Here is an 18,465-nt window from a genome sequence, read left to right on the forward strand (position 1 = left end):
ACTTGTCTTGAGCGATCGGGGCTCGCCGCCCCTATCAGAGCCCGACTGAGGCCACGGCCATCAAGATGCCAATTCGAAGAGGGGGATAATCGGACCCATTCAAGAAAAGTTTACGTCCCCGCAGGGCAGCGGGGGAAATAGATTGTTCCGCGGGGCCCTCTCTGGAAAAATGTGGAACCTGCCAGACTATGGGGCTGCCTGGCCCCGTTTCTGGGGGGGGGGGGGGGGGGGGGTTGGGGGGGAGGCGTAAATCTGCTGGCGCGAAATCGGTGGTCAACCATGGAGTGCGACGGCACTTAAGGAATCGATTTGTTTACGGCCAAATTCATCTCGCGGAGGATGCGGCGAATTTGGCGCCTATGATGTGCGAAATTAGGAAGAATAACAACTGGAGGGGCGGTGCCACGGCTTACGGCGAGTTAAATCTCAGCACCCCGCCCCCCCCCCCCAACCCATTCTATCTCCACCCCACCCTCTCCTTCACAAACCCGCACTGACCAGCATGGTGAAGTATGGGGAAAAGAAAACGCCGCATGATGGTAGTGGAGAGGCCTTCATCCATTGGTCGACTGATCATGCCTCGATTTTTTTTATTTCATTTTTGTTTAACAACTGAGTGCAGCCAGGAGAGGGGAACTCGACCAAGACTATGTCCACCTTTGTCGTGAACTGACCAAATGAAGATTGATGCCGACTCACGTAATTATCATATTATTTTCTTTACCACATTTTTTTTACCCAATTCTCCGTACGTATGTATGTTGAACTTCTTACGCAACATACGTAGCCAACCGTGCTACCTACCAGTGTGAATTCACGAGACGTAAAAAAAAATCCCATTTGGCGGTGTCGCGGCTTAGCAGCGATATCACCCAGTGTTCAGCGAGCGGCCCTGGCAGATGATGTCAAAGTACTTATTCTGGTCCTCTCTACGCGATGCCCCCCTACGTGGATGGGGCGATAGGCCCATAACCCCCCTCCCACGGTCCCGCCACCTCGTCTTCAGATGGTCCGATCGTGTCGGGCGCACGTGCCACGTGGATTAAACCGCCCGCTTGATTTTGCCACCCAATGATGTGCTGTTACGGGCCTGCGTTCTTGTGACAATAAAAACCTAACAATAATAAAAAAAGCACTTCTTCCGTCAGTTCGATATCAGTTTTAGGTTATCCTGCGCAAATAATTATTATAAGGCGAACCACATACTCGGCAAAAACCCGAGTCTCAAGGCTTATTCAGGAGGGTCTTTCCTTGGGAAATTCGGTGAATGCCATGAATGTTTCTGCATGTCGCCTTCGCTGCTCTTGGATGACCCGGGGGCTGAATGTTTCTGCAGATCGATAGCAAAAGCCACAAATGAAATGTAATTTGCTGCATATATAGGGTAGGTAAGGTACATACAAAGACGGATTAATAGAGTTTGCGGGTCCTCTGGCAAAAGCGCTGCAGGAGCGAGGCGCGTGGGGGAGTTTATGTCGATCGTCGCGGGACATTCGAATCCGGGCGCGATTGGCCGGGACACCTCGGAGCATGCGACACTAATGGGATACAAGAGGCTGATGAATTAATTCATCATCATCAGCCATTCTCTGTCCGCTGCTGGCTGAGGCCGCACCCCCCCCCCCCCCCAGCGCGCGCCAGCATCACGGTCTGGCCGTGCGCGGCACGGGCGCAATCCATCTCACTCCCACGCCTGCTCTGATTTCATCATTCCATTAAATTAGTTAATGAATGGAAAAATTAATGACTCTCTCGCACCTGTGTCAGATCGTAGGTGGCATTTTCATTGCCGTGCAAAACCTTTTGGTCGGGAGTTGGAGAGGAAAAAGAGAGTGGAAGATGGCAGAGGTAGCGAGGAATAACACCTACAATCTGGCGTCTTTTCTTATTATAATAATTATAATGATAATTATTGTTGGCGTTAAATATTGACGTTAATGGTTGGCAGCACACTAGACTTGCCATCAAGAGCTCGCTGATTCGATCTCCAGGCGCGGCAGTTGAATCAATGGCGCATACTCTTTGGTTCTATTGGGTAAAGTCACGTAGGTGAAAATAAAATAACAAAAAATCACGACGTTTCGGCCACAACACAAGCGGCCTTCATCAGGTGAAGGGACAAGCCTGTCTTCCACTCCAGCGCTGTCCTCCAGACAGTCTCGTCCCTTCACCTGATGAAGGCCGCTTGTGTTGTGGCCGAAACGTCGTGATTTTTTGTTATTTTATTTTCACCTACGTGACTTTACCCAATAGAACCAAAGAGTATGGATCCTAGCAGTCACGAAAGCTTTAAATCTAGAATCAATGGCGCATGTTTGTTAGATCCCGCTCCTCCCTACCCACTTCTGTCCACCCAGCGTTATAAGGTCGCGTGCCGTGGGGTCAAGTGTGGGTACGCTCACCTCTTCTAAGACATCTGACCGGTGTGGAAAAGAAGACCAAAAACACCTTCTAGACGGTGTTCTCTTGAGCTCCCTCTACAGCAAATGAAACCCATCCTGGTCTCTTGAGTTGTATGTACAGTAGAACTTCTTTTGCACCGTACGTAGCCAACCGTGCTCATCGGAGGTGTTGCCCTTCATCGGGAAGGACAACAAACTAAAAACACAAAAAGCAGCTCTAAAGGAATGAGTTTTCAAACAAATTTAAAAGTGCATAGTTTTACAGCGGCTTCCTAATCGTCAAGGCCCTTCTGCAAGCAGTGGGCGTGACCAAGCAGTTGCAGGGCTACACCTTTATCCTCTTTCCACGCTTTAAGCATCACCGTCGGCGCGTACAAATCGCAGTGGAGTCGCCCAATAAATAAAACGGGGGTGAATACCAAGACACCGGGAGTCTGTGGCCAAGATGCTTGTCCGACCAGCAACGGATGGGTAACGAGAGCCCCTCGCGGAGGAAGCTAAACTAATTCACAGTTAATTAGGTTGTCACTTGGAGCCGCCCGTCAATTTGCCCAGCATTGAGCGCGACGTGATTGGGGCAGGGAAAGGCTTCGTGCCGCTGTGAAACACATGTTTGTTTACCGGGCGGATCGCGCGCGACAGCCGGAGAGAAAGCACACGATTGGGGTCCCAGACGCTGTGGGGATGGATACAAATAAAACCCGATCGTAAGAGGGGAATTTCAACCGAAGAATTGACACGGTGGCGAGATGTTAACGACCTCGCCTGGTATACTGCAGGTCGTGGGGTTGATCCCGACCCTGACGCCTGCTGTATATTTGGAGTTTGCGTGTCTCTATCCCCGTGGTCGCGTGGATTTCTCTCCGGGTCCTCCGGTTTTCCCCTCCACGTTTCGAGCGAGCGAATACCGTGCGGTGACGGCGCTTTACAAGTCGACTTAAATTATTATTATCATCATCACATGATGCCGATAGCACGAATGTAATACAATTTGGAAGGGGTCGGGAGGTGGGGGGGGGAGGAATGTTGTTGTTGTTGTTGTTAAAGTTTTGGCTTTGAGTACACATGACGATCGCAGTGGAGAGACCGTGTGTGCCGGTCGCGTGTATACATGCTGTGCCGGCAGACGTGCTCCTCTGACAATGCAGAAGCCGGAGCGATCCTGTTCACACCCCCCCCACACCCCGTCGGCAATCCTATCGTTGTTGCGATTCGGGGGTCACGATTCTCTGCGAATCAATTCTCTTTATTTTGAACATCGCGGTGGATTTCATTCCTTCTAGTGGCTGCAGGGGTCACGTGAACTCATTACAGACAACGTATACTAACAATAAATAATAACAATTTACCGTGCTGTGTATATGTGTCTATTCGCCCTGTGTGTGCGCGCGTGTGTCTATAGCAGGAATGTAGCAATGACTTTCATCATTAATATTGATCCCTAAGCTCATGATGCAAGCATCAAATCACGCAGTGTACAGATCGATATTTTTTTATTCGGAAATTCTCCAACGGAGAGGATCGGCGGTGGGCGCAGTGGTTGGCACGCTGCACCACCGGACCCAGAAACCCGAGTTCGAGTCCCAGCCGCAGCTAACACCTGGGCCACAACCCCTTTTCAGCAACCCACACCGACAAGTGGGGTGAAGTAGCCGTCAAACAACCCTCAGCAACGTCAACACGGTGTGGGGTGTTTGGGAGGCCTTCGTCCAGCAGTGGATACACAAAACGACGATGCATTTCATGTTAAAACGGATTTACGTTAACCTCCCCCCCACCACCTCCAAACAAGTTCGAAACCACGATATTCACCACCAAATAAAAAACCCCCACCGGAATCGTGACCGTCACTTACATAGCACCTTCACCGAGACACTTCGCAGAGGATTAAGATTGGTATGGATGAATGTAAAGGTGCCGATGAATCGGCACAAGCGACTGGAACGCGGAGGCGAGGTGAATCGTTGCAAAAAGCCTACGGGATTGCGCGTACACACGAGATCGTGTACTCGCGTGCACGCGGTGCCCTGTACCGATCCATCCCGCTTCACTCCTGCTGTCGCGCTGCGTCGCACTTTTTGGGTTGCCGCAGCGCCTAGGTCCGACGTTTCGCACCACGTGCTGCTGCTCCTGCTCCTGGGAGCGTCTTCGGGAACGATCCAGTTCCCGAAGACGCGCCGGACAAACTCAACTTTTTGACTATACTCAACTATTTTTTTTACGTTCACCAGGTAAGGCCCACAAGACATCACGGAGCCGTACAGCGGCACAACCGCGAAAAATCCCACGCACGAGACATTTGCCTCTTACACCACAGCTGTCAATTTCACACCACCCCCCCCCCGCCCCCCCCCCCCATGACGCCATCCTCAACACGGCCGCCGACAAGCGCCAGCAGCAGCAGCATCAACCCACACGGGGTCTCGCTTGCGGGCCACCTTGGCAGGACGCGTCGCGGAATTCCATCTCAGGGCTGATGAGAAGTGTCAGCTCGCCGGATTCGGGGTGCATCTGAGAGAAATTAGGCGCCCACAATGCACCCCCCCCCCTCCACCACCACTACCACCAGCACCCCCCCCCCCCCGCCGCCCCAGCCTGCCACCGCCCCCCAATACACGGCCCCGACCCATCCACCGTTCACCCACCCCCCTCCCACCCACAATCGCTGGCTGCAGATAAATCTGACGTTTTGTCAGACGGGGATGGATGGCTGGGGCAGTGGGGGAGGGAGGCAGGGGGGGGGCGCTGCCCCTATGCGCTGTCTCATTCAATATCCTCGTTAGGATGAAGCCCACTTACAGACAAAGGAGGGGGGGGGGAGGCAGTGCCCCTCTTAACGTCCGCGGGAAAGTTGCACGGGCGACTTGCGCCATTGTGGCTCGGCGATGATACCCGACGCGTACGTGTTCATTCCAATCCTTTAGGATACGGTACGTGCGCTTCTTCCTCTATCCACTGCTGGATTGAGGGGGGGGGGGAGTGGGGGGGAGGTGCTTGCCCGTACTTTGCAACGCTCGTCAGCGCGGGTCGGTGAAGTGATAACGAGACGGGGAGGTGACCGGGACGTGTTCAGACGTCGCCCTTAGCCACCGATTCTAATAGTGGCCGGGGTTTCGAACTTTTGGGTTGCGCGGTTTGTGGCACAGTGCGCTAACCACTGCATCACCGTTCCACCCTACATACAAGTTTTCCCCTCCGTCGTTTAACGAAGCGGCACAATCCAAGTTTTCCCGTCATGAAAATTTCATTTCAAAGCCCAAAAAGTGCAGCGCCCGTAGACTTTGTTCTGTTTGTTCAGTTCGAAGCCACTAAGGGAATAACGAAGTGTAAAAAAAAAAGTAATGTTAAGTAAACGGCACTTCATTTTATTTAATTTACTTTTTTTTAAATCAAGGTCCAACACTTCGATACAATTGGTAAGAGTAGTCAGAAATGGAAGATGTTATTTTTTTTTGCAAGCCGCCTTTCACAGCTGGGAGCAATTACTATCCCATCTGGCGGCTCTGTTAGCGTGGGTGAGCAGGCTATGTGAAGAGACAGATTGTGAAATTAATGAGCATAACACTGCTCCGTTGTGTAATGTGATTAGCCACACTTACCGTATAACGTTTCTCTTTTAATGAGCGACAGAAACTAATGATTTGGAGGTTTGCGTATTAGCACCGCGACATTCATCAGGAGAGCGGTTAAGTGTACGTTGCCTGCTAACCTAAAAAAAAACAACTTAACAAGGTGACCTTTTATTTTTTTGGAATGGGAGGGGGGAGGGAAACTTTTTCGCCGGTATACATTTTGTAACTTTTACTGAAATTCTATGTCACCAGGTCATTAATTTTCGCATTCATTAAATCCTAATATATCACATTCGCGCGCAGATACCTGGCTTCCATACAGCAACGTCATTTGATTGGAATTTTTTGTAGTCACCACCACCACCGCGTAAAGTAACAACAAAAATTCCCAAACGCTTGATGTGTAAATTAATATTCGCGTTCCTCTCCATGAGCGTACAACTTTCTAACTTTCAAAACCTGCCCTCCTCTCCCTTATTTCAACCTATGGCTGAGTGTACAGCCATGTTAGACTATTCACGATGGCTCTGTGTGGGTGTGTGATCGAGGTGGGGAGCGGTCGTGTAGAGCAGTCAGCGCACTGCGCTACAAACCTTGGGGACTCGAGTTCGAGTCCCGTTCATGGTCAACACCAGTGAAGATTATCTGAACCGGTCCTGGGCCTCCCCTCAGTCGACTCAGTCTCAAATGAGTGCCTGGTGCTGTGTGTAGTAAACATCGCCACTGGGGAAACAAAGGCGGGCAGGTGTGGTGCTGGCCACCCACCCTCTCGTGTGCCGTGGCGGCCTTTGTAGGCGCTCGCTAACAGCACTTTCCTCAACGGTTTGTGAAGGCTATACGGGGAATCTGTGTCGTTGATGTGTGTATGATCGCGATGTGTGTGTGTACTTGGTCACTGTTATTTCATGTATCTTTAAAACTATTGAATGTCAAATGTATCCAAGAGGACCGCCACCTAGGAAGAGACGGAGTAATGAAAAAAGTTCATTTGCAGATGCGGCTTGGGTAGGCCTTCATCCGGCAATGTATTTCCCATTGTTGACGATGATATAACAGGACTCAATGCATATCCCATTCTACCAGGTGTATCACGCGATGGGAATCCAGTGACTTTGAGTTGGGGTTGATGGATTGGGCAGTGAGCCATAAAGTGCACGGCACCACCACAGGTAGGCAGAGAAATACGAAGCAGTGTAACAAGTAGATCCTCCTTTTGCTAAGCTACAGGGTGATTTCAACAAACTACAACATCAGCTAGTTGCTCTTAAACTAGTCCTGAATACCTCCAAAACCAAGGTGCTATGCTTCTCACCAGGACTAAAGCAGGAAGTTATTTTTCCCCAATTACATTCCTTAAATAATTATCAAATAGAGCAAGTCAAGATCTATAAGTATCTTGGGGTCATCCTGGATTCAAAACTGAATTTTGAAGATCACATTGATTATATTGGTAAAAAGACAAAGATAAAAATTGGTTTTGTATTGACACAATCACTGCTTCCCCCCAATGTTGCGTTTGGAATTGATAAAACCTACCATACTGCCTCTACTTAACTACTGTGACATCGTGTATAAATCAGCCCCAAGTACTGTACTGAAGAAGCTTGATTCCATCTATCACTCGACCTTAAGATTTACATTGAACTGCCCATATAGGACTCACCACTGTGATCTCTACACTGGCTCAAACTTAACATCTCTTAATGTTCGACGGCTTGTGCACCAGATCTTATTTCTTCACGATGTATTTACAAAAAAATCCGCAGACTACCTGCTGGATCTCCTCTCTGTTTCAAAGAACAAATTTGACCTCAGGTCTTCACTCATTTACCCGCTTCACATTCCCTATTGCCGTACAAAAACTGGAGGAAGGGCCTTTGCTATTGATGCCTCCAGGGTCTGGAATGCTATTGCCAATAAACTGCAACTTGAATCGCTACCAATGAGATCTTCTCTCAAAACTGCTCTAGAGGAGTCGTACACCCCTAGCTGCCACTGCTATTCATTGGCGTAAAATAAAATGTTTCGCTCCGGATGACGCTGCAAAGAATCATCTGTATTTTGATTTAGCGTGCTGATCTTAAAGATGCATTGAAAAATTTGATACTCCGACCGATGCTTCTGTTGTTGTGGAGTAACTCATGCAGCCAGCTATGGCTCTAGGATTTGGTGTTACATGTTATTTATGTAGTTTATTGTAAAAATTCGGTCACAGTCCCTGTGATCACTGTTACGTTGCAATTATGGCTTTATTTTTCGGTGATTTCGAAAACGTTTTTTGGTTTGGACATGTTTGTTTTGTTTTAGTACAGAGTTAGACTGATGGCCTTAATCTAAGTTTTCTTGTGGTTGTTGTTGTTGTTTGACTTGTATCCCACTGGGATTTTTTACACACAGCATTGGTGTATGGTGCCTTTTTCAGGAATATTTTGCTGTTTTTTTTCATGGATTTTCTGTTTGCACAGTCACATAGTCACTTTAAGATGTTTTTCTTGTTCGTGTTTTTGTTTGTTGTGGTTGCACCCGATTCAAGAGCCAAATGGCTCACAGGGCTATACCAAAATAAATAAACTGAAACTGAAACCCTGAAGCATCCACAGATGCTCCAAGTATGGAGGCGCCACGGTGATGTGATGTTAACTACCTCGCCTGGTATGCAGGAAGTCGTGACTTCGATCGTGACCCCAACGCCTGCTTCATATTTGGAGTTCTCGTGTCTCTCTCTCTCTCTCCTCGTGGTTGCGTAGGTATTTCTCCAGGTCCTCTACTTTTTTCCCCCTCCACATTTAGAATCGACGTGCGTTTAGATTATTTGGCCGCTATAAATGTCCACATAAGCCACTCCTCATTGGGCTATCATTTGCCTACCACGTCGCTCCTGAAAAAAAAGAGCTATAGGGCTCAGTGGGCCTTACCTGGTAAAATAAAAAAAAAATACTAATCGTTTAAATAACAAAACATATAGGAATGTGAATTATTGTTACAATTAAAGCAAAACACCTCTTTCACCGAATTCACGTACATTTGCCGTGACAAGCACGTGCACAAGAAACCTCTGTGGACTTGGATCAAACGCCCCCCGCCGCCGCCCCCCCCCCCCCCCCATTGACGTTTCGCAAGAGAGCGGAACGGTTGAAGGTGAAAGCCAGAGAAGAGCAGAGTGGTTCTCAAAGTGCGGTCCCCGGACCCACCGGCGGTCTGAGAACGATCCTCCAGCAGGGACGTGCGGTCAGGGGAGGCAGAGGAAGCAGAGCCTCGCCTGTCATACTCCAATGAAAATAGCTGTTACGGAAAAAAAAAGAATAATCAAATAAAATAAATATTAAGATTGTTCCACTTATCTGTTATAAATGTCATTTCTGTACGATTCCAGTCATTTTTTTAGTCAAGATCGCCAAAATTTGCGGAGCTCCGCTGCAAATACCGGAAGAGACGAGAGGTGAGGCAGCGACGAGCTCAGCCTCCCCTCTGATTGCGCAACCCCTCAGTAACCGGATGGAGCGCGGGCAATAAGCGCGTGCCTGTTACTATCTCAGTATGTCACCGTTGTAATGTTTGTAGACCCCTTCATTTCATGTCCTCGCCTTCCATACCCCAGGTAACTTATTTCACGTATGTATATAAAGATATTTAGGCTCGCTGGTCTCGTCATGAAACTGCAATGAAAAAGCACCAGGGGAGGCAGCTATCACATCTGCCTCACTGAGGGGGACGTGTCTAACAAGCCCCCTTCAGTGAGGCCACGCCCCCCTCAGTGTGTGAATCTGGCTCTGACACTAGCCAGTGCCTCCCCAGCCATTGACCTCACCGCACGTCACTGGTCTCCAGTTGGTCCGCGGGGCTGTGAAGCAAATGCAGGTTGATCCGGAAATAATTTTACGGATGTATGATATTGAACTTCTTTCGCACTGTAAGTAGCCAACCATGCTAATCATTATCGGAGGTTGCGCTGGAAGAACTAAAACACAAAAAAGCAGTTCTCGAGAAATGAGTTTCAAATCTAGGTGACTTAAAAGTGCACAGCTCCAGTGGCTTCTTAATATATGAAGAGCGTTCCAGACGGCCGCAGAAGTGCAACTTACCTGTTGTTTTGGACATTAATTAATCTTTTACTTTTGATTTAAAGCTTTCGTGACTGCAGGAATTCATATTCTTAGTTTTTTCGGTAAAGTCACGTTGAAGGGAAACAACAAAATAATATATATATAAAACGATAAACAAAAAATATTGGCTAGTGTCAGAGCTAGTGTCAGAGCCAGATTCACACACACTGAGGGGGGCGTGGCCTCACTGAAGGGGGCGTGTTAGACACGTCCCCCTCAGTGAGGCAGATGTGATAGCTGCCTCCCCTGGTTCTTTTTCATTGCAGTTTCATGACGAGACCAGCGAGACGAAATATCTTTTTGTTATATATATTTTATTATTTTGTTGTTTCCCTTCAACGTGACTTTACCGAAAAAACTAAGAATATAACCTTTTACTCATTTATTTAAAAATGAAGTTAGGTAAACTACCCTCATTAAACTACCCTAAGATCGAAATGCCACCCCTAAAATGCACCTCATAGCTGCGTGATTTTTGTTTTATGTTCCGGTAATATGAATCATGCATTGCTGGCATGTTTAGAGAGATAAGCAAACGCGTTTTGTCAGCATGGGCGGGGGGTGGGGAGCTGGGTGGTCAGCGTAAACGTTTGCATCGGCCGAGTTATCCGCGGGCCAATAACATTTTGAGAAACTCTGCCGTAGAGGGAATTTTCGCATGCGGTAAAAGTAAAAAAAAAAATAATCTATGGGTGCGGGATTTTTAAGCGCGGCCCCATCAGGAATCGCGTCGGCCAGCGGTGAAGCATGCACGTCGTTTGAGGCTTGAGCCTTCGCAGTTCTGCTCGGATTTTTCTCCCTGCACATTTAAACTCATGCCAGGGCCTGCGATTAAAGCATTAGGGTGCGCGTAATCCCCGCTAAACTCTGCAAGGCATCTCGCATCGCGAGCAATCAGACGGCATGGAAACTAAAACGCATGCGACAATCCGCAGCCTCGACATGTTAAATATTACACGAAGAGCATTACTGTGTGTGGGGCCTGTTCGTTGTGTAGCGGCTAACGCGCTTGCCTTACCAACTCGGCGACCCCAGTTCGATTCCCGCACACGAGTAATGAGTGGCGAATATTCGAACCGGTCCCAAGCGTCCCCCTTCCCCTCTAGGTCAGCTCAGCCTCAAATGAGAGATCCCGGTGCGGTTGGTGAACAAAGGCGGCGAGGGGTGTTTGCCGCCCACCAAAACCACCCTCTCGTGTGCCCTCGCTGGCCTTCGTCGACGAAGATTGTGTCAACGTTTGTCGGAGGGGCGCATCGAGAAAACACGGCAGAGTGTCGCGTGTACCTAGGGCGGTTATACTGAAGGCGGCACGGCATCCAGAACGAGCAATTTATTGAAGAGATGGAGGAGAGAGCAGGGTTGGGAGTGGCGTTCGAAAGCCCAAATTGAGAATGAAAAAAAATATATATAAAACGGCGATAATACTCCTTAGAGAAGAGAGTTTTAAAAAAAAAAAAATCGGTGCGTAGTACCTTCCTGCGATCATTTTAAAACGACAAAAATAGGCAAACGCCCTCGGTGCAACGTGCGACACAAACCCTCGGCATTTCCTGAAGAAGTGCATTGTGGTCCTCTTGTCTTAAGACGACTATTCAAACATTGATTAGAGTTAGGGGCCATCCATTGACAACGTACGCATGGGGAGGGGGGGTTAACCCAAATGCGTAGCTTGCGTATGGTGGGGGGGGGGGCTACTTACAATGTACGCATAGGAAACGGGGGGGGGGGGTGAAACTTCGATAATAATAATGTGTCTGCATTGGCCTTCAAATGAGTTAGATAATCCGGCGGTGGACTGTTTGCTTAAACACGATCATATTAATAATATTATGAATCCTTAAAAGTTTCTGCGTGGATTAAATATCGGTCGTTCTATAGGATTCGGGGGGGGGGGGGGGGTAAAAAGTCCGCGTGCCTACAGGGAAGGAGGTAAAGTTTTGACAGATTTTTGCGTACCGACTCAATGGATGCCCTCTCTGACACCAGCCATGAGCACTGGTGACTTGCACTGTGCTGATGAACCTTAATTTTGATGAAACCAATCCTCGGTTGTCACGTTTCAATATCTGCGCATCGGGGGATATTTTTTTTAAATCTTTGTTTAAATATCTAACAGTGCCATTTTAATGCGTGTTGTTAATTGTACAAGATATATATTACAAACACTTGTATTAAAAATTCGATGGGTTTTGTGTTTCGCTATAAAACTCCAACGGGCTGGTATCGTGTAGTCGTGTGCGCTCCGAGCAGAGAGAAAATTCGCGGTGACAAGGAATGCACACAGCTTGGATTTTAATAGCCGATGTGTCCGCATTTTATTGTATTTTAAAAACTAAAAACAGATTCGCGTGTCCGTGTGTCATCTGCTTCTTGGTAGAATTCGGCCGTGCGTTATCAGCCAAAGCCCAATAAGCCGAGTTAGACACAACACGATAACCAATTGCATCTTTTCATAACAAACTCCTGCATCAAAATCGCAAAAAAACCGATTCATTCTGCACTCAATTTACCATTGTGCAATAGAGAAAGTGAAACACCGTATAGGTTATAGACTGAGCAGATATTGGGGCAATTGCCATAAGGGGCCATCCATTGAGTAGGTTTCGCAAAAATCTGTCAAAGCTTGACCCCCTCTCTGTACGCACGCGTACTTTTTACACCCACCCCTACCTGCGTACGTACACTTGACCCCCCACCCCCCTCCCCGAATCCTATAGAACGGCCGATATTTCATCCACGCAGAAACGATCAAGGATTCATAATATTATCGTGTTTAAGCAAACAGTCCACCGCCGGACTATCTGACTCATTTGAAGGCCAATGTAGACAAATTATTATCGAGGCTTCACCCCCCCCCCCCGTTTCCTATGCGTACACTGTCAGTAGACCCCCCATACGCAAGCTACGCATTTGGGTTAACCCCCCCCAACTCCCCCTCCATGCGTACTAAACGGATGGCCCCTAAGTGAGCATCCATGAAGGCTGGCAGGACACGAGACGGAGTGTGTGTATCCAGAACCACACTCGGCCTGCCTTCATCTCTCCCCAATGCTGATATTTTACACGCAGCACCAGATACTAATTTCAGGCCGAGCCGACCTAGGTGAGTGCCCAGGACCGTTTCAGATACCCGTCGCTAAAACTGACTGCCAGCGGGGGATGGGGGGGGATCGAACTTGGGTCGCCGGGTCCGTAGCGCGGCGCGCTAACCCAGCGCGCCACCCACTTCCTACGCACACACACACACACCATGATATATATATATTTTTTATATATATGGGACAAGGCAAGCCATGCAAAATCTCTCCCCTTACCGCCACCCCCACGGCAAGGCTTGTTAACAGTCGGACCTGTGTGAGCTAGTGGGAAGGGAGGAGGGGTGTGGTGGGTCCCACTTTGCCGGGACCTTTCCAGCCATGGCGGTGGCTTGCCTCAGCCAAACGCTCACGGCGCAAAGTCTGAAGGAGGAGGGAATGCAACGTGCTCGTGATTTAACCGTTCTCGCTTGGGGACATTTTCCAGCGCCGCCCGCCCGCCCGCCCGCCTCCCCGTTACGCGGCGGCCTCCGTGAAATAACTGGGGGGGGGGGGGGGGGGGGCTTTTTTTTAGCGTTCCCGTGTCTAGGAAACAGGAAAGTGTCATATAAACGTTGCATTGAGAAACAGGAAACAGATCTCGCTAAGGATACGTTAAATGTTTATGGATTTCTTTTTTTACACGCACACCGGTACACACACACGTACGGAAATATATCACACGGTAACAAACAAATACGTGGAAATCACACGGGTTCTACGCGTGCAGAATCTGTTAATTCACCTCCGTTGGATGGGACTTGTCCAGTAGCAGGGCAGAGGTGTCCGCTCTATTGAGGCTGTGCAAGACACCCAGAGTACATGACAAAGATCCTCCATGTAGCCTATTTAGACCGTTGAGGTGAGTGATGTTAGCGAGCACCTATTAAGGCCAACACGGTGCATGAAGGTGTGGTGTGGTCAGCGCCACACAGGACGACCTTTGTCCACTCATGATGGATATTTACACATCGCGCCAGCTATTCCGTTGAGGTGGAGGTCGACCTACAATGATAATATCCATAAGCAGGAATCAAACGCGGGGTTTCTGGGTTTACGAGGAGGTGCAGAAACCACGGCACTACTGCTGGCCTACTCTCACACAAACACAAACATCAGGGACCCCCCCCCCCTCGCTGTTGAGCCTTAGAGATCCAAAGTCTGGGGCAGACTGATTTTTCTTAACCGAGGGCCCAAGAGGTCTTTCAAATCCCATTTTTTTTCGGTGCCGCACATTAAGACACACGCAAACATCGGTCACCAGCAGCGACATGAGTAACTGGATGCCCTACAATTATAAAGTCAGTGTTGTCGTCTCAAAAGTATCTCCTCCCCCGCCTACCCCCCTAGTACCGATTAGTGCGGCCAAGATGTTTTTGCAGTGGAGGATTAAAATACGCCTGTGGGCCGTTTTGAAGTGGCATAGCCTCATGTGGTCACGGGGCCATGTTTTTGATAGATCTAAAAGGTTTGTGTACACTCTGCCATGCATTAGAGAGCGCTACGTTACTGGCTCCGTAGCCGAATCCTGTATTGCGCTGCACTGGTCGTCACTTCTCAACCCAGCTCACCCTCGCGAGAGAGACCGGGTTCTCACCTGGTGGAATTAAAGTCTACTCATGTCCCAGCCGTGCATTTTCTCACACAAAGATCCTCCCCTCCGCCCCTCCACCCCCGTTGGGTTTGCCGTGCCGACACACGAGAGAGTGGGTGGCCAGCACCACACAGTCTGTCTCCCCCGTGGCGATGTTTACACAATCCCATCAGGTATTAATTTGAGGCTGGGTCGACCTAGGGGAGGCCCAGGAGTGGTTCATATAATCATCACTGATGGCGGTCGTGAGCGGGAATTGGATTGGGGTCGCCGGGTTCGTAGTGCAGCGCGCTAACCGCTACACTACCGCCCCTAATTTTCACTTTCTCATACACGGCTGTCAACTCCTTATCGACGTATCCCCCCACTCCTGTGAGGTCTACCTTCATCGTCCCTCTTTCTCCACTCGTCCTTGTCCTGACCAATCAACTCGCACATCCACTCCACGTTACTTTATATCCTAGCTCACCTCTTACAATCGCCTCTTTCCAGCACGACGACACCACACGTGCGCACAGGCACGCGAGCACTCTGTCAAAATGTACCCTCCGCTACGTGAAAGTACAACAGAGCTGGAAACGGAATGTTAACCACGTTAATTCCCGAAGCCTGAAGAGAACAGGAAAATCCATTGTTGTGTATCCACCTTGTTCTCATGTCTGCACCTTCTGTGCAAATTAATCTGAGACGAGCACGTGGGGTGGTTGGGGGGGGGTTAAGAGCGGTGCCGCTTTCGTTTGCGTTGCAGCAGAATGCCTCTCTACGAACCTCGCGGCGGCCAGGTTCGATCTCCGGCCACTCACGGGGCTGACAACATCAGTCGGCAAACGCGTTACGTTGCGAACCTACAGTCTCCGGGTCGGACCAACCAACCAAACGTCGGCGAGTTTGGCGAAAAGTGCGGGAGACGCGGCGCGCTGCTCACCTTGATTTACCTGTGGATTCGCGAGAGTTCAAGTGAGAGCAGGAGTTGAGAAGCGCCGGCAATCGCGCGCACGCCCTCCCCCCCCCCCCCCAACGCATCACCGGCGTAATAAACTTCGTCCTTTGTGCGCAAACCGCTTAGCCTTTAGTACGTCTGTCATGTTCGCCTGAAAGGGGCCATTTGTGTCTTATCTGCGCCGCTGAGCATCCCACAATTACATTCCTGACGTGTTTTGGCAGCGGCTAAAGTCCCTCCACCGTTCGGACGCCGTGAATAAGCCACGCTTGCGAGCCGGGGGGGGGGAGGGGTGGTTTCGGGGGGGGGGACCTCCTAGGGTGAAAGTGGAGAGGATGCCCCCCCCCCCCCCCGACTGGCGTAAGATCACCTGACGGGCGCGGATCAAATTAAACCTTATCAGGCGAAACCGGCACAAAGCAATGTAAACAGTGAGAAATTCGGGCCAAGATAAAGGCTATTGGCTGACCGGGTTCATAGCGGTCGGTGGGTAAGCGCATAGAGTACAGCACCAAGAGCGGCAGTGACAGCAAAGGCATCACAACATTAGTGGCGGCGGCGGCAGCAGAGATTAGCTCGCGGGTGACACAGCCACTTTGCCGTTTAATAAACGCACTCGCAACGCGAGCACCTCATTACTCGGCGCGTGCTAAAGCGCGCGCGCGCACACACACACACACTCTGCCTGCCAGAGTGGATTTGCACGGACAGAGAACAGATCGCAAGTTCGCGACAATGCCCTTTGTCTGCCTCTTTCATTAGGCCCGGAGGCTCGAGTTCTCACGTGTCTCTCCGTTTCCCCGGGCCGTATTGATCACGTGCTTTCACCTTGACCCCACAGATGACACCTCCGTCTGAACCGACTCCCATCACGACCACCACCATCCGACCCCCGTCACCCCCCCCAACCCACCCCCACCTCACCCTCTTCGCGAACACACAATCCCCCAGTACCACACCGCACACCATTGTGCCACACCTGGGGGAGCGGCTCTTTGTGCTCTCAGAGAGAACATAGACCCAAAAATGTAATAATAAAGGCCACGCATTTTTGTGTGGCTTACAGGATTTTTTTTTTTGGCCGATGGTGGTCGGGGATGGACAGCAGCTCGGATTACGACGTCCAACGAGTCGTTTTTTTCGTGGTGTGCGTGTGAGGACCTCGCTCGCTTGGCCACCCGCTCTGGAAAATAAAATAAAAACCACAGCCAGCGGTGTCGCGGTCGAGTGTGCAGGCGGTGCAACTGCACTCGGAGATCCCACGGGCCGGCGGGGGGGGGGGGGCAGGTGCCAGGCTCTACGCAGTTAAGGGGAAGATTGACCAGGGCGAGGCGAGGGGGGGCTGACCGCCATTTCATGCCTTTCCAACCGCACAAGCAGTGTCCACAATGGCAACTTCTTTCGCACGAGAAAGTTCTGTCCACGTCTGAGTAGAGACGAGAAAAGGTGACTTGGCAACTCGGTCGTTTTGGTCCGGAAAAATATATTTTTTATGGAATTGCTCATCAACATGACAATCTCACTCACATCGTGTCTCTACTCAGATCCCCGGTGAGTGGATGGGATGTCGAGATTGTCCCAAGTCAAGGAACGCGTTGTCTAAAATAGTTCTGGAACGTCAACTTCTTATCGAAGGCAGTTCTCCAACACAAATAATTGCTTTGCTCTGCTAGACATCCGGATGTATGTTTTGAACTTCTTTCGCACCATACATAGCCAACCGTGCAAATTTAGAGGTGAAGGGGGGAAGGACAACATCGTGTTGGTTGCATAATCTGGATTAAATTGGGTCCAAATATAACGTTGTTTTGTAGCTGTATAAACACAAAGTTATCTCAAGTATGATTTATAATGGCTGAGTTAGGACAGATCGATCATACCTCACAGAGGGCCCACCTCTGCCATCAAAAAGTCGAAATAACTCTTTTTCCAGTCCTGGGCAACATTGCTTGTAACTCAACAACAAAATGATTGTATTCTTTGTTTCGCGACATAGTACTTGTCAAAGTTAGTTGAGCCAACATTTCACTCATTTGTCTCTCCACTCTTGGACGAAGTTCTCCCCATGCCATAGCAGTTTTTGATGTCGTTACCACCATACTTCACCCATAATGGTCAGTGTGGGTACTGTAAGTGAAGGGGGCACACGCCCAGGGTTGGCGAGGATATCGCCCGCCACGTATGTTCGCAATGGCCTCGAATTGAACGCAAGCCACTGGCTTTACAGCTCAGTTTCCCAACGGCCGTGCCATCTCTCCCATTCCAGCAAATCATTGTTTTGTTGCTATTGGAGGGACAACAATTGCACCTATTCATCCATACCTGTGTTTACTTTAGGCAGCCACGACGTGGTAGGTTGACGCCAATATTCTTCTTGTTCACCCTCCAATCCCCTAGCTCAGAGTGCCCGTGACAAGAAGCCCATTCGTTCGTTTCGTTTGCTCTGGTGAGGATTGCGGCGGCGGCGGCTGCGTGTTGAGCAGTGGCGGTCCACACCTCCCCTTTTCCCTGGCGACGAACTCCAGCTCTTCCTGGTGAATTCCCAGGCGTTCCCAGAGCGACATAGCCCCGCCAGTGTGTCCTGGGCCGGCCCCCGAGGTCTTCGGCCAGTGTGACGTCTACCGGGGGACATCCTTACCAGGTGCTCGAAACCATCTCAACTGGCTGGCATAAAACTATCACCACATGGCCTAACCCCAAAACAGATATAGATCAAGAGCCCCCCAAACATCACACCCCCCTGGCTTTGACATTCCTTAACGACACCGGTGTAACCAGAA

General features: G+C 49.8%; 1 long non-coding RNA gene across 8 annotated transcripts in view; it reads right to left on the bottom strand.

Moving 5' to 3' along the window:
- LOC116946934 (uncharacterized) overlaps positions 1 to 18,465 on the bottom strand; it is a 166,375-nt gene that overhangs the window by 130,670 nt on the left and 17,240 nt on the right. For 2 of the 8 annotated variants that reach the window (XR_012945522.1, XR_012945521.1), the window contains exon 1: positions 9,166 to 10,115. The exons of 1 other annotated variant lie outside the window; for it this stretch is intronic. This is a non-coding gene — a long non-coding RNA (uncharacterized LOC116946934). Of the gene's footprint in view, positions 1 to 6,567; positions 9,063 to 9,165; positions 10,125 to 18,465 lie in introns of those variants that run through there. 5 more of the 8 variants (XR_012945526.1, XR_012945527.1, XR_012945523.1 and 2 more) reach the window with 5 other exon arrangements.

Source organism: Petromyzon marinus, chromosome 28 (assembly GCF_048934315.1).
Source record: "Petromyzon marinus isolate PM22_M1 ecotype Great Lakes invasive population chromosome 28, UKy_Petmar_22M1.pri1.0, whole genome shotgun sequence".
Lineage (NCBI taxonomy): Eukaryota > Metazoa > Chordata > Hyperoartia > Petromyzontiformes > Petromyzontidae > Petromyzon > Petromyzon marinus.